Source organism: Coccinella septempunctata, chromosome 1 (genome assembly GCF_907165205.1).
Source record: "Coccinella septempunctata chromosome 1, icCocSept1.1, whole genome shotgun sequence".
Taxonomy (NCBI): Eukaryota; Metazoa; Arthropoda; class Insecta; order Coleoptera; family Coccinellidae; genus Coccinella; species Coccinella septempunctata.
The window spans coordinates 30,142,531-30,165,766 of record NC_058189.1 but is presented as its reverse complement, the minus strand read 5'-3'; the positions used below and the strand labels follow the sequence as shown (position 1 = coordinate 30,165,766).

The 23,236-nt window shown below is 37.9% G+C and overlaps 1 protein-coding gene across 3 annotated transcripts in view; it reads left to right on the top strand.

The window, feature by feature from the left end:
- The window catches only part of LOC123318393 (dynein axonemal heavy chain 8-like), a 1,393,903-nt gene that overhangs the window by 274,516 nt on the left and 1,096,151 nt on the right, over positions 1–23,236 (top strand). The window lies entirely within an intron of this gene.

Below are 23,236 nucleotides of genomic sequence, written 5' to 3'. Positions count from 1 at the left end.
GCCTGCTATTTCTTTCCCGCACGCATTTGCGTGCGGGAATGGATTAGCAGGGGTTTTTTCCGCACGCAAATATTATAGAGTAAATTAAATTCTATCATCTTTCTATGGACAGAACGTCAACGATGAGAAACCCTTAGTAACGACATGCAGAATAACGTCTGTCATTATATATGAATTAATCAAATGAGATATGATCTGTTTCGTGAAATGGATATATTTATATATTTCAAGCGCTTGTAGAAAAAATATTGTTCCTAACTCTTGCGTAAAGTGTCTTGCCCGCACTCAACTGCTTACCCGAACTCTGCTTCGCATCGTTCGGGCAACGGCAGTTTCGTGCGGGCAAGTATCACTTTCCGCACTTGATAGGAAAATAACTATAGATTTCATCAGCATCGTGAAATACTTATAAGTGCTGAATTTCATGAAAACACGTTCAGTAGTTTCCCGTATAAATATGGGTGAGGTTCCTCGTGAAAGACCCTGTATAGGTATACCTATTAAAAGATTGATATGTAGCATGAAATTACACACATTCATTATTTGAATGGAGCTGAAATTTTTGTAAACTGCTTTTCAAATGGATATATGATTCTGCCTTCTCGTCATCAAATTTTTGTTGTATTACATATTGAAAATTTTGCGTTTTTTCGAGTTTGTTGTTGCATCGTTTATGTTTGAGAATTTTTTTGTCAAAATATTGCTATTATGTTTCGTTATGTACCTACGTATTAAGACATTTTTATTTTCATATGTCTGGTTAGATATACATAACAATATATTTTACTATTATCCCCATTATAGGAGATAATTTGTCTATTTCCATAGCACTATACATTTTTCTGTTAGAATTTTCGTACTTCCATATTGAAAAATAATACAGTTCTTCTGATATTCTTTTTGAGCATATAGACCCAAAAAGTATTATTATTATTACAAAAGGAAAAAGAGTTTAGGTAGTATCTGAAAAAAAGTACCTTTACTTCGTATAAAAATTATCTGAATAATTCATTAGTTTTGTGCCCCCTTAAATCGATAGTACAATTATTCTTCGATATCAAGATTGGCGCCCCAAGACGTATATGTGTGAGCCGCTTTAGGTGATAATGAAATGACGCACTGACGACGAATCTATTGCACAGAATGACTCGCATACCTCTCCATAGATGGCTACGCGGTATCAAAACAGATATTTTCGTGTAACTCAAAAACTACAATGGTGCTGTCAAAGATTTATACGGCACTAATGAGGCACTAAATATTTGACATAATTTCAGAATTAGTGCTTCCAACTTTTCGCAAACTTCACACTTGTTCGAAAAGCATCAGGCAATTACTGTAAAACTAAAAATGATATCGCATCCGTTTTAAAAGCACTAATATGCACTAATTAAGCACTAATTATTGCAACAAAAATTTTCACGAAATTTCAATATGTTGGTGCTGGGCGTGAAGTCAGCACCAAAGGAAATAATCTGTGATATTATGAAAACCGTTCATTTTTTTTCATTGGTTCCAAAAGCACTAATAGGCACTAATTAAGCACTTAATATTAGTATAATAATTTCATGGTAATTTGAAAATGTTGGTGCTGAGCATGAAGTCAGCACCAAGAACTTGAATTATCAATTTCTCAAAAACTACAATGGTGCTGTCCAAGATTTATACGGCACTAATAGGCACTAATTAAGCACTAAATATTTAACATAGTTTCAGAATTAGTGCTTTCAACTTTTCGCTAACTTCACGGACCCGACAGAAACTTGGTTAAAGGATGGCGTGTTTGATGCTGAGTTGTTTTCTTGTGATTATGATGTTTTCCGATGTGATAGGAACCTGGTTGTCACAGGTATGACATCGGGCGGGGGTGTACTCATGGCCGTTCGCGGTGGATTATGTGCGGTAAAAGTTGACATATCTGGGCTCATTTTTCATTCCGAGTCATTCGCTTGACAAGAGAAGACGTGCTACAGTGCTCCTAGTGCTATAAAAGAGAAAGCGGACGAGAAAGTCGAAGTGTCACAGTGCCGTAAAAGAGAAAGCGGAGGTGAAAGTGCCCACTATCCAAGCTACGGAATATTTGATTCCGTCTGTGAAGTTTGTGTTGGTTCTATATTTGTTATCGGAATTTTAATTCGTTAGAATTTTCAAAGTTGGTGTTCATTCTAAGTGTCCAGAGAATTTTTTTTTCTCGTTGGTACTGCAGAAAACATCAGGTGAGCTTATTTTTCGTATCTCTTTTCTGATTTTCATCATAGCGTATAAAACATTCGGCTTTATACCATAGTTTTATATTAGACTATTTCAGTGAAGATTTCTGAATATTTTATTATTTTCAAATTGTTTGATATTTTGAGATTTTTGATTATAAAACCATGTCGGAAACCTCAGATAATGAGGGCTCCTACATGGAAGCGACCGATGCTGAAGAGTTCAGCGAAGGGGAACACGAGGAGCTTGTAAAGCTCAGAGAAGAAAATGGGCAGTTGAAAGCTCAAATAGTCAAACTGACTGAAACTGTGTCACAGTTGGTCGGTGAGATGCGCCTCTTGAGGGAGGAAATGACCCGACATAATATGACGAAATCTCCCACTTACGCCGCAATCACAAAGCCGGTAGCGGGTTCCAAAAATAATTCCCTTAATGGAATTGTTTCACAACCCGAAACAAGGAAAAATGATTCAACGCAGGTCGCGAAGGCCCCAAACGCACCCCCAACTGAACGCGCGCGAAAAGAAAGCTCCTCTTCTGATGAGGAAACTGTCAAGAAGGCAACGGAAGTGCCTAAAAGAGATAAAATTCCACCCATCACGATGATGGGCACCTCAGATTGGGTAGAGATATCTAAAGCTCTCTACACAAAAAGGATGAATTACAACCGTGCAACTACAGTTAAAGACGGTATAAAAATCATCGCGTCAACCGTAGATGATTTTAGAAAAATCACTACATTCTTCGAGCAGCATGGTAAAGAATTTTTTACCTACCAAATGGAGGAGGAGAAGAAGATATATGCCGTTATTAGGCATTTACCAATCGACGCTGATCATGCGTTGATTAAGGACGACCTGATATTCCAGGGAATAACAGACGCTGAGGTGTCCAGAAAGACATCGAACAAGACAAAGAAACAAATACCTCTCTACCTGGTTAAAACCCAGAAAAAGGAAATATTCGAAGTGAAGCGACTCTACAACCTCTGTATTGTGGTTGAGCATAAAAAGAGGCCTGAAAGTCCAAGCCAGTGCTTTAGGTGCCAAAGGTACGGGCATGCACAAAACAAATGCTCCTTCCCGTGGAGATGCGTGAAGTGCTCAGGAAGCCACAGCAGCAATGACTGCACACTCACCAGAAAAGGGGAAGAGAGAAATGCCACATGCGTCTTATGTGGAGAAGAGGGCCATCCAGCTAGCTACAAAGGATGTAGCGAGTTCAAGTTGGTGACCAGAAAGAAAAATTCCCGAAAATCAGTTGAACAGAAAAAGAAGGTAACAAAAACAACAACTTCTGAACAAAAAATTCAGGAAGTAGCGAAGATCCAACCTACAGAGCAGGAAAAGAAGAGGGAGACTCCAAAACCCGTCCAGAAAAAAGAAGGACAGAAAAAGCTTACAATGAAACAAGCTGTGAACAGTCAACAGGAGAAGAAAAAGATATCTGAATCAGCCGATGATTCAGATATCTTCACGGAAAACAATTCCAACAAGATAATGTTGAAAATTGAGAGGGAAATGGAGAAAAAACTCCAAGCATTATTCAGTGAACTGAATTAATGGACCTTACGGATATTAGGAAGAAATCCCTCAAGATAATCTCGTGGAACATAAACGGGATCAACACTCGGAAAGCCGAGATAGAACAAATAATATCAGAAAGACAACCTGATATTATAGCCCTACAGGAAACAAGAATAAACCGGAACAGAAGACTGAATTTCATGAATTATGAAACATATAGATGTGACAGAATTACAAACACCAGAGGAGGAGTAGCAATATTGGTGAGAACAGATCTGAAACACTACTTTAAAAGTAGATCCGACGAAACACAAGGAAAAACAGAAAAAGTGACGATTGTTGCCGAATTAAATCGGCAAAGAGTTGAAATAACCTCGGCGTATAAGCCACAACAAAACAATCTATTGGAAGAAGAGATAAACAACATGTTGGAAGGATCAAACCCGAAAATCTCCATCGGAGATTTCAACTGTAAATCCCCATTATGGAATAGCATAACAGAGAATAGAAATGGCAAAAAACTCAAGGATTTCGCCGAAAAACAAAATGCCATAGTTATTGGACCAGAGCTACCGACATATCTTGCTTTTGGAAGAGGAATACCAGATGTAATAGATATCGCGATATTGAAAAATATAACTCAAGAATTCTCGATTGAAACTTTGGAAGATGGAACCTCAAACCACAATCCCGTGGAATTGACAATTGGAGAAGAAGGAAGAGAAAAACTGCTGGAAATGAGAGAATATACCAATTGGACTAAATACAGCCATTTAATACAATCGGAAATAACAGAAATTCCAACAATAAACACTCCAGACGATCTGGAATGTGCGGTTGGTAGCTTACGAAAAAAGCACGAGAAGAGTGAAGAGACCAGCTCCAAGTCATCCGCATGGCGATACGCCTAAAGAAGTAAAAGATCTTATACAAGAAAATCGAAGACTCAGAAGAATATATAGGATGAACAAAAATGATCTGAATAGAAGGAACCTCAACCGACATAGCCAAGTTCTGAAAAATGCCCTGAAAGATCTAAGAACAAGCAGATGGAACAAAAGGGTTCAAGAACTGAATACAATCGATCATTCTGCATGGAGAATGCAAAAAAGCCTACGAGGAAAAAAGACTAAAATTCCACCCCTACACGGAGAAAGGGGAATGGCTTATACCAATACTGATAAGGCAGATGCATTGGCGGACTCGATCGAACGAGAATCGAGAATAAATTACAGGATAGACGACGATAATGAAGATTTGGAAGAACTGGTTGAAGAAAATGATGAAGAAATGGATGAATTACCAGCGACTGCTGAAATAGACAAGCCAACATCGCCAAATGAAATCAGGGAAATAATTAGAAGTTTGAAGAAGAGGAAAGCTCCCGGAAGCGATAAAATAACGAATGTTATGTTAAAGAAATTACCTAGAAAAGGTATAGCCGCTCTAACTAATATCGCGAATGGAATTATGAGGACAGAACACTACCTAGAAAAATGGAAAACAGCAGAAGACATAGTATTCAATAAACCATTCAAAGAGAAGAAGTTTCCACAAAACTACAGACCGATAAGTCTACTGTCGGCTTTAGGAAAAGTAGTAGAAAGAATTATCGCCACGAGGCTAAATGAGGAAACCGAAAATCTGAAACTAATTCCACCAGAACAGTTCGGATTCAGAAGAGAGCATTCAACAGAACAACAATTATTAAGGCTCACAGAGTACATAACAGAGGGATTCCAAAATAAACAAGCTACAGGTCTTGTTTTACTAGACGTCGCCAGAGCATTCGACAGAGTATGGCATGAAGGATTAATATATAAGATGAGATGTGCTGGATATTCGATCAAAATATGCAAGTTGATACGGAATTATCTCAAAAATAGAAGATTTTACGTGAAAGTGGGAGGAGAATGCTCCTCAACAAGAGATATAGAGGCTGGAGTACCCCAAGGATCAGTACTTGGGCCACTTCTGTACAACATATACATCCACGATATTCCGAAAAATCCAAGAACCATGCTAACGTTATATGCTGACGACACAGGCATAGCAACTCGACACCGAAATCCTGAAATAATAGAACGAGTTCTACAAGAGTCGGTTGACGAAACAAATGACTGGTGCATAAAGTGGAAAATCAAGCTCAATGGACAAAAGATCCAAGCAATATTACTACAGAAGAGAAGACTGCGACCCACAACGAAACTGGATGTTGACGGCGAAGAAATCGACTGGAAAAATGAAGCCAAATATTTAGGAATAACACTTGACAAAGGACTTACTTGGAAAAGTCATATCAAACAAGCAATCGACAAAACGAAAGCAGCGATGAATAGACTCTATCCTCTGATAGGAAGAAGAAGCCACATGTCGAAAGAGACAAAATTGAAGATAATCAAAGCCGTTGCTAGGCCTCAACTGACTTATGGATCAGTTGCCTGGGGTTTCGCGGCAAAGAGCCATATCAAAAGAATTCAGGCCACTGAAAACAAGCTGCTACGATGTGCAATAGATGCACCTTGGTTTGTCAGGAAAAGACAGATTTATAAGGACCTGAAATGGGAAACCATAACGGAATTCATGAACAGAAAAGCAGAGAAATTATTCGAAACAGCGAAAAACCATCCGAATCGGGAACTCAGGAGACTAGTGGACTACGACCCAGAGGAAGACAAAAGGAGAATGCGAATTTACCGAAGGAGACCAAGAGATCAATTAAAAAGAGATTAAAATAACAACTTATTGAAAAATTCAATAAAGTGTTAATCCAATAGAGGATAAACACATAAATCCCAGCACGATAGTGTGCAAGAAGAAAACCGACCAAGAGATGAACGGTTTATAGGCAAATGCCCGGAACCAAAATTCAAAAAGCAGTAGGGTTTTTAGTGGGTCTCGAGCTCAGGAGAGTGAGAAACCCCACACTGTTCCCCCTCAGGAGATGAGGGTGGTTCGTCTGTCTTGCAGATTTTCCCCCTGCTACACCAAAAAAAAAAAAAAAGACGCTGAGGTGTCCAGAATGACATCGAACAAGACAAAGAAACCAATACCTCTCTACCTGGTTAAAACCCAGAAAAAGGAAATCTTCGAAGTGAAGCGATTCTACAACCTCTGTATTGTGGTTGAACATAAAAAGAGGTCTGAAAGTCCAAGCCAGTGCTTTAGGTGCCAAAGGTACGGACATGCACAAAACAAATGCTCCTTCCCGTGGAGATGCGTGAAGTGCTCAGGAAGTCATAGCAGCAATGACTGCACACTCACCAGAAAAGGTGAAGAGAGAAATGCCACATGCGTCTTATGTGGAGAAGAGGGCCATCCAGCTAGCTTCAAAGGATGTAGCGAGTTCAAGTTGGTGACAAGAAAGAAAAATTCCCGAAAATCAGTTGAACAGAAAAAGAAGGTAACAAAAACAACAACTTCTGAACAAAAAATTCAGGAAGTAGCGAAGACCCAACCTACAGAGCAGGAAAAGAAGAAGGAGACTCCAAAACCCGTCCAGAAAAAAGAAGGACAGAAAAAGCTTACAATGAAACAAGCTGTGAACAGTCAACAGGAGAAGAAAAAGATATCTGAATCAGCCGATGATTTAGATATCTTCACGGAAAAAATTTTCAACAAGATAATGTTGAAAATTGAGAGGGAAATGGAGAAAAAACTCCAAGCATTATTCAGTAAACTGAATTAATGGACCTTACGGATATTAGGAAGAAATCCCTCAAGATAATTTCGTGGAACATAAACGGGATCAACACTCGGAAAGCCGAGATAGAACAAATAATATCAGAAAGACAACCTGATATTATAGCCCTACAGGAAACAAGAATAAACCGGAACAGAAGTCTGAATTTCATGAATTATGAAACATATAGATGTGACAGAATTACAAACACCGGAGGAGGAGTAGCAATATTGGTGAGAACAGATCTGAAACACTACTTTAAAAGTAGATCCGACGAAACACAAGGAAAAACAGAAAAAGTGACGATTGTTGCCGAATTAAATCGGCAAAGAGTCGAAATAACCTCGGCGTATAAGCCACCACAAAACAATCTATTGGAAGAAGAGATGAACAACATGTTGGAAGGATCAAACCCGAAAATCTCCATCGGAGATTTCAACTGTAAATCCCCATTATGGAATAGCATAACAGAGAATAGAAATGGCAAAAAACACAAGGATTTCGCCGAAAAACAAAATGCCATAGTTATTGGACCAGAGCTACCGACATATCTTGCTTTTGGAAGAGGAATACCAGATGTAATAGATATCGCGATATTGAAAAATATAACTCAAGAATTCTCGATTGAAACTTTGGAAGATGGAATCTCAAACCACAATCCCGTGGAATTGACAATTGGAGAAGAACCAAGAGAAAAACTGCTGGAAATAAGAGAATATACCAATCGGACTAAATACAGCCATTTAATACAATCGGAAATAACAGAAATTCCAACAATAAACACTCCAGACGATCTGGAATGTGCGGTTGATAAACTGGAAGAAATTATATTGAAAGCTTACGAGAAAAGCACGAGAAGAGTGAAGAGACCAGCTCCAAGTCATCCGCATGGCGATACGCCTAAAGAAGTAAAAGATCTTATACAAGAAAATCGAAGACTCAGAAGAATATATAGAATGAACAAAAATGATCTGAATAGAAGGAACCTCAACCGACATAGCCAAGTTCTGAAAAATGCCCTGAAAGATCTAAGAACAAGCAGATGGAACAAAAGGGTTCAAGAACTGAATACAATCGATCATTCTGCATGGAGAATGCAAAAAAGCCTACGAGGAGAAAAGACTAAAATTCCACCCCTACACGGAGAAAGGGGAATGGCTTATACCAATACTGATAAGGCAGATGCATTGGCGGACTCGATCGAACGAGAATCGAGAATAAATTAGAGGATAGACGACGATAATGAAGATTTGGAAGATTTGGTTGAAGAAAATGATGAAGAAATGGATGAATTACCAGCGACTGCTGAAATAGACAAGCCAACATCGCCAAATGAAATCAGGGAAATAATCAGAAGTTTGAAGAAGAGGAAAGCTTCCGGAAGCGATAAAATAACGAATGTTATGTTAAAGAAATTACCTAGAAAAGGTATAGCCGCTCTAACAAATATCGCGAATGGAATTATGAGGACAGAAAACTACCCAGAAAAATGGAAAACAGCAGAAGTCATAGTATTCAATAAACCATTCAAAGAGAAGAAGATTCCACAAAACTACAGACCGATAAGTCTACTGTCGGCTTTAGGAAAAGTAGTAGAAAGAATTATCGCCACGAGGCTAAATGAGGAAATCGAAAATCTGGAACTAATTCCACCAGAACAGTTCGGATTCAGAAGAGAGCATTCAACACAACAACAATTATTAAGGCTCACAGAGTACATAACAGAGGGAATCCAAAATAAACAAGCTACAGGTCTTGTTTTACTAGACGTCGCCAGAGCATTCGACAGAGTATGGCATGAAGGATTAATATATAAGATGAGATGTGCTGGATATTCGATCAAAATATGCAAGTTGATCAGGAATTATCTCAAAAATAGAAGATTTTACGTGAAAGTGGGAGGAGAATGCTCCTCAACAAGAGATATAGAGGCTGGAGTACCCCAAGGATCAGTACTTGGGCCACTTCTGTACAACATATACATCCACGATATTCCGAAAAATCCAAGAACCATGCTAACGTTATATGCTGACGACACAGGCATAGCAACTCGACACCGAAACCCTGAAATAATAGAACGAGTTCTACAAGAGTCGATTGACGAAAAATATGACTGGTGCATAAAGTGGAAAATCAAGCTCAATGGACAAAAGAGCCAAGCAATATTACTACAGAAGAGAAGACTGCGACCCACAACAAAACTGGATGTTGACGGCGAAGAAATCGACTGAAAAAATGAAGCCAAATATTTAGGAATAACGCTTGACAAAGGACTTACCTGGAAAAGTCATATCAAACAAGCAATCGACAAAACGAAAGCAGCGATGAATAGACTCTATCCTCTGATAGGAAGAAGAAGCCACATGTCGAAAGAGACAAAATTGAAGATAATCCAAGCCGTTGCTAGGCCTCAACTGACTTATGGATCAGTTGCCTGGGGTTTCGCGGCAAAGAGCCATATCAAAAGAATTCAGGCCACTGAAAACAAGCTGCTACGATGTGCAATAGATGCACCTTGGTTTGTCAGGAATAGACAGATTTATAAGGACCTGAAATGGGAAACCATAACGGAATTCATGAACAGAGAAGCAGAGAAATTATTCGAAACAGCGAAAAACCATCCGAATCAAGAACTCAGGAGACTAGTGGACTACGACCCAGAGGAAGACAAAAGGAGAATGCGAATTTACCGAAGGAGACCAAGAGATCAATTAAAAAGAGATTAAAATAACAACAGAAACTTATTGAAAAATTCAATAAAGTGTTAATCCAATAGAGGATAAACACATAAATCCCAGCACGATAGTGTGCGAGAAGAAAACCGACCAAGAGATGAACGGTTTATAGGCAAATGCCCGGAACCAAAATTCAAGAAGCAGTAGGGTTTTTAGTGGGTCTCGAGCTCAGGAGAGTGAGAAACCCCACACTGTTCCCCCTCAGGAGATGAGGGTGGTTCGTCTGTCTTGCAGATTTTCCCCCTGCTACACCAAAAAAAAAATATATCTGGGCTCACTGCCCTGCCCTTGTTCCGTCTATCGATGCTGTAGCCTGTAGGATCAGTGGCGGCGATTGAGCGTAAGAAGTGGACGGGCAATAAGGTGAAATCTAAAACTGAAAATGGCATTGTAAGAAATTGATTCAAGTTAGTTTGATTTTTTTGCACCTACAAGCCTTTCCAAATTCCAAATTCGAGGAAAAACTAAATGCAGTCGTAATTGATTAATCAATTTATCGGTAAAAAAAACAATAGTTAAAGTAGGAATAAACAAAAATAATAAACAGTATGATATGTCTTCTCGATGTGTACTTGTTTTAAAATAAAGCTAGATGTCTTGATTTCCGCCTGGCATATATTTCTACGCATTTTTCTAATTTGATGTTCTTAGCAGCAACTTTCTTAATGGCTAGTATAGCAAAATGTGACAAACGTTCTTGAAGCATAGAATTCCTCAAATAATTTTTGATCCGTTCTGCTGTTGCAGTGGACACAGGGATAGATAGAAAGAGTTGCAGTAGCTTGAACAAATTGGGGAATACATACTGGTTGTGGACATTTTCTGACTTGAATTGTGAAACCAAATTTGGCACAAGATGACGATCAATTTGGTCTGAATCATGATGTTTTCTTGAGAATACATCGATTTCGAAAGCTAAAGTATCATTTTCCAAACCAAACGCGGAACTCACAGCAGAACAAGCTTCTTTGATGCGGTCGTTACAAACTGCGTTATTTTTCATCGAAGCCGTCAGCAGTAGTTCCATGTTGCAGAGTAGAGCTAACTGGTTTTTCTCAAATCGTGATTTAATATTCTCCCTGAGTGTATCTATCAGAGGGTAATAAAATGTTTTTAAAAAGTAGGTTTGAGGTGAATCATATTCAGGATGAACATCTCCTCCTCCTATTTTTTGTGGAAGTTTTCTTTTGCGTTGCACTGTTGGTCCTTCAAAGCCATGCTGTTCACAAAATTCAAGTGCTTCAGTAAAAATCTTTTGGAACTCTTCTTCATTTCTCAAACCACTTAAGGACATAACTACGCTATCGGCCACCTGGACTACCTCATGAATGAGATATCATGATTCTGTATATACTTTGAAAGAATGTTAGTTTTTTCAAAAAAGTGCTTCATAGCATTCAATACAAAAATGAACTCAAACTTGGTAATACAAGTGATCAATCCGTGAGCATCTCCACCAGTCCTTATGTCACTAGCTTCAATATTTTCTAGAGTGTTCAGTATATCTAGTAAGTGTTGTTGAACAGCTCGCAAGCTTTCATATCTGCTGCTAAATCTTGTATCACTTAGTGCTTTCAAAGACAAATCCTTCTTTATCCCCTCTTTCACTGCACATGCTGCGCTTTTCACTGTGGAAAATACTGCATGTCTTTTAGGCGAAGCCTCAATGAAACTGTATATTTGTTGGACTGTGCTAAAAACTTTTAGGACAGATGGAATTTTTTTAGATGCATCAACAAGTGCAAGATTCAAAGAATGCATGTAACAATGTACATACATAACATACGGATTTTGTTCTTTCATCCTCACAGCGACACCCTTGTAAGCACCACTCATGTTTCCCGCAACATCATAGCATTGCGCAATAATATTTTTAGGGTCAATCCCAAGTTCGCCGATAATTGAAACGAGGAGCTTGTACAACGTTTCACCATCAGTCAAATCCGTTTTATAAAAACCAAGAAAGCTTTCTTTAATTTCGAGCTTTTCTGTTACATATCTTATAACAAGAGTCAATTGCTCATGATGTGACACATCTGGAGTTTCATCAACCATTATGAAGAGTTGCTTAGATTTTTTAGCATCATCAAGGATGAACTGTCTAGCCAATTTTGCCATAATTTCAATCATTTCATTTTGAACATCGTGATGAACATAATTGAAAAACTTGTCTCTGTCTGAAAATTTTTGTTTCAATAAAGAGTTGTCCGTTGATCTCAGCTTCAATAACTCGATATAATTACCCCTGTTGTCAGAATTTTCATTTTCTCTATGACCTCTAAGTGCTATTCCCTGCTTAGCCAAGAAAAGAAGGGACTGGAATAAAATCTTTAGATATTCACGATTTTTTTCAACTTCTTCTTGATGATGTGTGGATATTTTGCTTAACACACTTTCTTTAGCTTTAAGACCTTCTCGGCAACGTTGAAGAGCATTGAGGTGGGAAGAAGTTTTTTCATGCTCTGTAAACCGTTGGACTGCTTTTTTCCAGTTTTTAAACCCGTTAGATATAAATGTTTCATCATAACAACCTGTTGAACCGAACAAACGACATGGGAAGCAAAAAGCTTTATCAGCAGCAATACTGTATTCTAACCAATTGTAATCTGTATACCACATTTTTCTAAACTTTCTTCCCTTTGTTTCTGGGTATTTATCCAAAGTAGGTTGAAAAGGACCCTTTTTAAAAAACTGTGATGCTGCTTGTCTACCATGAATTAGATCTCTTGGTTCGAATATAGGCTGATGAGGACTATTAGACGTAGTAGGAGTGCATACGGGCAATACATTCTCACTGGACAGATTAGCACTAGGTTCAGGTCTAACTATTTCAACTGTTGATTCTGTCACTGACGAGATTTTGTGTGGTTGATCTATGGCTGGAGTAACCGTCACTGATAACTCATGCTTCAATTACTATCCCCAGAAGATGCCAATCTAGAACGGGAGTCCCGAAAGCACCATGGTGGAACGATACAATTTCACAGGCCATTGAGGAGAGACGCAGGGCATTTAAAGATTTCTATCATCAGCCAACTCAGGAGAATTATATACTAACAAAAAAACTAGGGGCCAAAACTAGATACTTAATTCGCCAGGCAAAAAAGGAAAGTTTCAGGAATTTCTGCGAGACACTACATCACAAAAATGCGAAGGATATGTGGAATACTATTAAAAGATTTCAGAATTCGATATTTCCTCGCCCTAAATGTCTTTCTAAAAGATCATGTGGAGAGGAAATTTTATCAATGATAACACCTGCTGTAATACAAAGCCCTTCTACTATACAGAAGAATCTAATTGTTAGTCCACCGTTCACCTACTACGAATTCACGAATATCCTTCATTTGAAAAAGAAAGACACGGCTCCTGGAATAGATGGTGTGACATACAGCATGTTGAAAAATCTACCCATGTCAATGAAATTACAAATAATAGAACTGTTCAATTCATTATTGATTAACCCCAGTATCCCCAAATCATTAAAAAGCACCTTGATCATTCCAATTTGTAAAACGGGGAAGAACCCTAATGAAGCAGAGAGCTATCGCCCCATTGCATTGTCTTCATGTCTGCTCAAGACCCTAGAATTTATAATCAAGGTTAGAATAGAACATATCTTCGAGAGTTCGTTGAGAGATGACAGTCTGATGTTTGGTTTTCGTAAGGGTAGGTTAGTTCAGGACTGTCTGTGTTATGTGATATCGCAGATATATCTTGGAATCTCCTTTAATAAGTTTGTAGTGATTACCTTTTTGGATATAAGCAGAGCTTATGATAGGGTTCTGGTTGAGGTGCTGTAACAGGATCTCCTGAAATTGAGGGTTCCATTTGATTTGGTGTCCATAGTTCAGAATATGCTCACGGGTAGGGACGTTTTTGTCCTGGATCCTCACTCTGGAGAACCAATCGGCCCAGGAGAAGCCAACACTGGTTTGGAACAAGGTTCATCACTGAGCCCATTGTTGTTTAATATTTATACTGCTTCGGTTGCTGAGTGTGCTGAGGAAGATACATTAATAGAACAGTTTGCAGATGATTTTTGTGTAATATCGGCAGGATGAGATTTGCAGAGGATATGCGAGAGGGTCAACGGAACCTTGGATAATGTGTCTAGTTGGATGAATGATAGAGGATTACAACTATCCCCCTCAAAATCCAAAGTACTGGCATTCCATAAAGGCAAAACACTCCCACAACTGCCAAGGATCCAAATTTTTGACACCCAAGTCCCCTGGTGTAACAGTGTCAAGTATCTGGGATGCCATTTGGACAATAAACTTAAATGGAGAATGCACGTGGAGAACATATGTGGTAGAGCTATGAGGGGAATAAACTTGCTGAGGAGGTTGACAAGGGTTTGGTGGGGGTCCCACCCTACACTACTGTTAAATGTATACAAGTCACTTATTCGCCCCCATCTGGATTACGCCACAATATTTGTGGGAAGATGCGCCCAATCTTTGTATAACCAACTTGACAGGGTCCAGTATCAGTCTCTACGTATAGCTTTGGGATATATGCGTTCTACCCCAATTAATGTAATGTTGGCGGAAAGTGGAGAGCCTCCCCTGAAATATAGGAGGAGATGGCTGGCATTTAAATTTATCAGCAGACTATGTTATGTTCAGAACCCGGGGATGATGAACTTATTACAACAACTAATCAGATTTAAAGGATTTTGGAACAATAGGCCAATCCCTGCATTTGTCCAGGCCACCAAGGAGGTGCTGGAGATTCTCCCAGATATAGACTCTTCCCCAATTCTGCATTGTTTTAAGTATTCAATACAGGTTCATCACAACCCTATACGGTATGACACCATGGGCCTAAGAAAAGAACATGTAAACAATGAACCCTTGTTCCAACAAAGATTTCGTGAAAAGTTTGTGGGTTGTTTGGAATTTTTTACGGATGCATCCAAGAATGCTCAGGGAGGGGTAGGTATTGGAGTTTTCTCGTCTACGGTCGGGTACTCGATGTCGGAGGGTTTGCCAAAGTATATTTCTGTGTGCACGGCTGAGATTGTTGCCATATACAGGGCTCTTCAGTACATATTTTCGCAGGAAATAAAATCATCGGTGATTCTTACAGACTCCATGTCTTCTTTGCAATCCATAGCTTCGTGGTCTCTCAGTGCGGATGTCAACCCTTTTGTGTTGAAGATCAGAGCACTGATACATGATATACAATGTAGGAATTATTCGACCAAATTAATATGGATACCTGGACACACCAATATTGTTGGAAACGAACGGGCAGACTCGCTTGCCAAAATAGGTGCTAATGGTTCACTTCAGACACAAAGGATTAGGGCACACCCGCGTGAACACTGGCCAACATACAAAATGAAGATATGGAGAGAGTGGGAAAACGAGTGGCACGATGTCAGCCGGCAAAAGGGTAGAAGATATGCCCATTGGAGAACGAAAAATAAAATTACTCCAAAACCATGGTTTGCAGAATGTCTTCGTCTACCAAGGAAAGCCATCACAACTATAAATAGATTAAGATCGGGTCATTGTTGTTCCCCAGAGCATTTATATCGAATAAAGGTATTGGATAACAACAATTGTGAGTGTGGAGAACAGGGAGATTTGGATCACATCTTCTTCGGATGTTCGAATAATACTGTTAATTGTCAAACCTTGTACTCCACATTAGTAAAAGAGTGCAAGGTCGCTCCACTAACGATTTATGATTGCTTGTTAGATTCAAACCTGAAAGAAACTACCATTAACACAATTGTAGCTTTTATTTCATCATCTCATATTAGATTGTAGTGCGCTTTGAATTGTGGATTGCAGGCATGATTTTGGCTTTGTGGATATCGTAGCGCATGATTTTTCTCAGTCAGCTGAATGTACTAACACCCTTTCCTGTGTTTTTCCTCTGTAGATTTACCTATATCGGAATTTAACACCGCTGAGTTGGAAGATAAACCAAAACAAAACCGAACATAACCTAAAAGTAAGACCATAGAAGTCCATAGGATCAGAAGTTGACAGAAGAGAAAGCGAGCGTGGAAGAAGAAAATTTCTTGGTGGAGATCCGGAGGTGGAGAAGGGTCCAGATATCCTCTGGGTTTGCCCATCAGGAGACACTTGAGCCTGACCACCAGAGAAATAGAAGAAGAAGAAGAACTGATAACTCATTTAATTCACTATTTGAATCCGGAACAACAGCAATATTTTTTAGAGATGTATGGGACTGTAATCCTTCTTGGGATTTCTGCTTCTTAACGAAGAAATCGAATAACGTTTTTCCCGAAGAACGCTTCATTTTGAACGTTTGATTTGACCAGAAATACGCGCGCAGAGAGGTTATAGGTATTTACGATGAGGCAACGCGCATGCAGTGAACTCTAAAAGAACTGTGCGCATGCCACTTGGTTCAGATATGATCGCGAATTGTCGTATGATGTCGGTTTGCGAAGGCGGAGCCTCCCTCGCCACGTCGTGAGGGCCACTCAGTTTCAAAAGTATACAAGTGTTGCTACCCTAAAAAAATATATAAATTCATTTCATATTCACCAGAATGTGAGGGGGCAACCGCCCCCCCTGGCCCCCCCTAATCGCCGCCAACGTGTAGGATAATGTATGAAACTCGTTCTATCATTATATTACTCCTGTATATTCTTCCAAGGATTGATATTGCATGTTATGAACAATTTTTCGACTCATTGTCTACATTCGCTCTATTACTAGATAATAAGATAATTGTTTCGGGAAACTTTAATTGTCCAAAATATATTGAGAAATCTTTAACCGATAGTTGGTACTACATATGTTTTCGGAGTCACTGGAATTGAAACAATGCAATTAAGTACGAAATTATAAGAATAAGTTGTTGGACTTGGTATTTTCGAATTTTGAGTGTAATGTTGCAGGCTCACTATGCTCGCTTGTAACAGCGGATTCGTATCATCCGCCAATGGAAATATCTTATCTTCCAGAGCGATATATGAGAAATTCTAATTTTTCATACTCGAGTCCTTTCTATACATCTCGTAAATATAATTTCTGGAGGGCTAATTATTTGGATATGTACCGATATACAGGGTGATTCCGGAGGAGACCGTCAGATTTTAGGTGAAGTATACACTAGTTAAGGCAGTTTCGAAACAATGATTGGTTTATGGTTGGGGGCCTTCATTGAGAGTCTACAGGGTGATTTGTCCGATTCGACCGATTTTTCTTTTATTCATAACTTTGGTATGGCTTGATCAATCATGATGAAATTTTCAGTGTAGAACAATATGATTATCTTCTTTCAATAATTCCAACACTTGTTCAAAAATACAGGGTGGGAATTATGATAAGTTCAGATTAAGTTTGCAGGTTGAAAAAACACCCTGTACATTCCGTTTTCAGAAATTTTCTACTTGCTTCAGATTCTACCATAAGTTTACATTACTGGAGCGTTTTTATTTTATTTGGCACACGTCCATTTTTCCTAGAAAAATTTTTCAAAGATGAACAATATCGTTTTTTCGCTCCAAGGCATTGAGAATATTCTGAACTAGATGGTAAAGCTGTATCGTCCAATAATACAAAGCTCTTCCTGAGTCCTAAAATAAATTTTCCAAATTCGAAATTCATTTTTGATCGCTCATATTCAGATGTATAAAATCATTTAATTCAAAAAATTTCTTTATACGTACGTCAAATTAGTACCGAATTAGGAATTTCGCAGAGCAAAGTGAGCAAGACTTTGAAGAAAGAACAATTCCACCCATACCACTACCAAAAGGTGCAAGATCTGCCCCAACTATTACAATTTTGTCGCTGGGTTATTAGTCACCAACGAACTATTTTTCGTATTCTGTTCAGCGACGAGGCTATGTTCACTAAGAATGGAATTTTTAATATCCACAATTCCCACGAATGGGCAAGAGATAACCCGCATTTGAAGAAGAGTCATAATACACAACACAGATTTTCTGCCAATATTTGGCTTGGAACAATAGACGGAACATTAGTTGGCCCTCACATTTTTGCGGAAAGATTAAATGGTGAAATTTACCTAGATTTTTTGGAAAATATTTTACCAAATTTATTGGAAAATGTACATATCCGCTCTATGTACTTTCAGCATAACGGAGCACCACCTCACTTTGCATTGAATGTGAGAAATCACCTGGATGTAAATTATCCGAACAGATGGATTGGTCATGGAGGCCCTATTGCTTGGCCACAAAGATCGCCTGATTTGAACCCTTTAGACTATTTTGTGTGGGGATATCTGAAAACAAGAGTTTATAAGGTTGAAATTAGAAGTAGAGAACACCTAGTTAAGAGGATTTCCGAGGAATGTAATATCTTGAAGCAAAATCAATCCCTCATTAGAAGGTCAATTGGAAATTTAATAAAAAGGTCTCGAATATGTATTCAAAAAAGGGGAAATCATTTCGAACATTCTATGTAAATTTTGTGTTATTCCTTAGTTTTGCCGTTCATGATGTGTTTCGAATGTTTATTCTGTATAAGTTGTAGATTTTTTGGTATAAGTAGGTAGGTATACAGATATTTTCTGGATTAAATGATTTTATACATCAGAATATGAGTGATTAAATATGAATTTCGAATTTGAAAGAACTACTTTAGAAATCAGGAAGAGCTTTGTATCATTGGACGACACCGGTTTACATTCTAGTTCAGAATATTCTCAATGCCTTGGAGCGAAATAACGATATTGTTCATCCTTGAAAAATTTTTCTAGGAAAACTGGATGTGTGCCAAAAAAATTAAAAACGCTCCAGTAATGTAAACTTATGATTGAATCTGAAGCATGTAGAAAATTTTTGAAAACGGAATGTACAGGGTGTTTTTTCAACCTGCAAACTTAATCTGAACTTATCATAATTCCCACCCTGTATTTTTGGGAAAGTGTTGGAATTATTGAAAGAAGACAATCATATTGTTCTACACTGAAAATTTCATCAAGATTGATCAAGCCACACCAAAGTTATGAATAAAAGAAAAATCGGTCGAATAGGACAAATCACCCTGTAGACTCTCATTAAAGGCCCCCAACCATAAACCAAACATTGTTTCGAAACTGCCTTAACTAGTGTATACTTCACCTAAAATCTGACGGTCTCCTCCGGAATCACCCTGTATATGGGAAACCGATTGGTCATCGGTTGAAAATGAAAGTGATCCGGACTTGGTATGCCACCAATTTTATTCAATTTTAAATAAAATATTTGAGCTCACGGTACCAGTCAAGATCGGTAGAAAAAGACGATTTCCCTCATGGTATTCATACGACATTATTAATACTATTCATCTCAAAAAAGCTGCCCTAAGAAACTATAGAAAATTAAACAATAACTTCAATCGTCCTCGATGAAGTAAACTCAGGAGTTTGCTTAAGTTAAAAATTATCACTGCCTACAAAGATTACATTAAGACTTCCGAAGAGAGTTTAATAACAGATCCCTCGGATTTTTGGTCATTTGTACAGGAAAGCAGAGGTCATTCTCGAATACCCGGTGTATTAAGGGATGGTCATGAAATATTGAATAAATTACAGGATATTGTAAATGCGTTTGCACAGCACTTCAGTAGTGTATACAGTGAGCCCAATGACACTTACATATGAGCTTGGAAATGTTGAGGATGATGCTGGCCTACTAATCAATATTAAATGGATGGTGCTCTCGCTGTAGTGTTCTAATGAAAATGTGAGGTTCAGGGAATAACAGCTCAATTTTGAAATCTCTTTTATTTTACATCGACGTTTCGACGACTCTCGCCGTCTTCTTCAGGATGCTGCAAAAACAACATTAACAGAATCCAATAATTAAAAACAGGCACACAACTCACCAAAATTGTGTGAGATACAACAGTGCAAAATTTTCGTAAATTAATCATTCGAAAACAACCAACACATAATATGTAATATTTTTCAGGCTTGGACAAATACATAGGTAAAATAATTTTTCATCAAATCACGTTCATAATGTATTGTTCACTTCAATATCCGAAGTTTGCAGAAACATTACGATGAACTTTTGATGCATATACAAATGTCGGGAGAGTTATTTGATGTTGTTGTTTTATCAGAGACAGGAAGATTGGAAGATGTGAGTTTGTTTCCTGTTTCGAATTATACAATTTATTACAATGAGTCAGGGATCAATAAATGCGATGGTGTCGCGGTTTATATAAAAAATAATTTAACAGCAAATGTAACTGTTAATCAGGTGAACGAGAGCAAATTTCTCAGGATAATTTTGGTCAATGAAATTTTACCTTATGACGGTAGAATAGGTATTACTGCTTATTATAGATCACCAGCAACAAATCAAAAAAATTATATAAGAAATCTAGAATCATATCTAAATACAATAAATCAACAAAGTCTTGAAATATACCTAGGGGACATAAATATAGATTTACTTTGCTCTGATCATATTGATACGAATGATTACTTGAACATTTTAAATTTAAACGGATTTATATCATATATGAATAAGCCAATTAGGGTAACCCAGAATACTCGGTCAACAATAGATCATATTTTTATCAAGATGAGTAATTGTCTACTGGATAAGGTTGATGTTGAACCAGTTCTCTTTCAGACAGATATGACAGATCATTTTACTACCTTTGTGCGTATAAACAATAAAAACACCTGTCACATCAATAAGTCAAATACAAAACCAAAAACAACGAGGAAAATTAATTTCGAGAAACTTTCAAAATTAATGAGTGATGAGGACTGGGCTGATGTATTATTATTATTATTATTATGAAGGAAAGAGAGAAGAGGCCGTAGCCTATAAATGTATTGATGATAAGCGAACCACAAGAATCATATAATCTATTTTTTGAAAAGTTGAATACGTATATTTCCATAAGCACTAGCACAGAAAACCTTAAATCATGTAAACATAAAAAACTTAAGCCTTGGATCACGGCGGGTTTAATCAATTCGATAAATGAAAGGAATAGGTTAAAAATAAAATTGCGGAAAAATTATTCAGATGAACTAGAGTCTCAATACAAGAGCTATTGAAACAAACTGAACTCCTTGCTAAAACAAACGAAAACTGATTATTACCAAAATGAAATCACTAAAGCGGATGGAAATTATAAAAAGATTTGGAAGATAATAGATGATATTACGGGAAAACAACGCACTCGAACATTAGAAAATACTACTATAGATAACGGAGAAGGTGGGGCAGTCACTGAAAATAAAGAAAAAGAAAAGATAAAGAAACTTCTTCAATAAATACTTTGTTACTCTGGGTGAAAAAATGGCTGAAAAAATTGAAAAAACTGGTTTACCTAAGACCTTGCAGACGGATACTTCCATAAAGAATTCGATATTTTTAAAACCCGTGACATCTAATGAAATAATTGGTCTTATGTCGAATTTAAAGAATAACTGTTCGCCTGAAGCCGATAATATATCTTCCAAAATTATAAAACAGCTTCATAAATACATTGTAACACCATTAGTACACATCATCAATCTAAGCTTTGCGCAGGGTAAAATTCCGACACAATGGAAGCAGTCTCTTGTTACACTGGTCTATAAAACAGGAGATCCGACTCAAATTTACAACTACAGACCAATTTCTGTTATTAGCAATTTCGCCAAAATATTCGAACAATCTCTAAAAAATAGAATAACCACATTTTTCAATGAAAATAACATAATTACAGACAGACAATTTGGCTTCACGAAGAACCTTGGTACAGAGGATGCGATCCTTGATTTCTTACAGAAGCCAATTAGATCCAAGAATGAATCCAAAAAGTGTCTCTCTGTATTCCTTGATCTTTATAGAGCCTTTGATACTATTCCACCTAGTAGACTACTCAATAAGGCGGAGACTTGTGGTATTCGTGGTGTTGCCTGGACACTCCTCAGAGACTACCTCTCTGATAGATTTCAGTCGGTTGTGATTGGAGGGAAAAGAGCACAGCAGAAGCCCTGGGAATTGGAATACCTCAGGGAACGGTATTGGGACCGTTGTTGTTCCTCATTTATATGAATGATATCAATAAGATAAAAAGCCTACAGGCTCACCTAGTTTGCTATGCGGACGATACAGTAATAACATTCACTGCTGAAACCTGGGAGAAACTAAAGAAAATTGCGGAAACCAATATGAGGAAAATTTATTTATGGTTAAAGAACAATTTACTAACCTATTTAAACAAGACTAAATTTATGACATTCTTTCCATCAATTGTCGACCAACCCAAACATTTCGCATTGAGACTACATTCTCCTCATTGTAATACTTAAATATGTACTTGTCAACTTCTTCTTCTTCATGTGCCGTCTCCTTCACGAAGGTTGGCGACTAATAAGGCAATCTTAACTTTTGAAGCTGCTGCCCGAAATAGTTCAGCTGTTGTTTTTCCAGACCAAGTTCTTAAATTCTTCAACCAGGAATCTCTTCTGCGTCCAGGGCCTCTTTTGCTGTTAATTTTACCTTGAATTATCAGTTGTAATAATTCGTACTTGCTTCCACGCATTATGTGTCCAAAGTACTCAAATTTTCTTTTCTTGATGTTATGAAGAAGTTCTGTTTGAGCATTCATTCTGCGCAACACCTCCTCATTCCGTATCCTGTCAGTCCACGATATTCGTAGCATGCGTCGATATGCCCACATCTCAAAGGCGGTAATTCTTTTGGACAGTGTTTCTGTTAGCGTCCACGCCTCCACTCCATACAAAACCACTGGGAACACATAACACCTGAGAACACGCTTTCTGAGTTCGATGTCACAGCCGCGATTACAGAGAAACGTCTTCATTTTCATAAAGATATTTCTGGCTTGTTCGATGCGGCACTTAATTTCAGTTTCCTGTCTCCAGTCGTCGGTGATGATTGCGCCCAAGTATCTGTAAGAGTGAATTCGCTGTATCTCTTCATTTCCAACCCTTATTGATGTTTGCGTTTGTAGTCCTCTCTCAATTACCATATATTTTGTCTTTTTGATGTTCATTTCCAGACCAAATACATCGCTACTACAATAAATGACGTTGAACAAGGTCTGTAGGTCCTCCAGCGTTTCTGCCAACAGTAAGCTATCATCCGCGTATCTGATGTT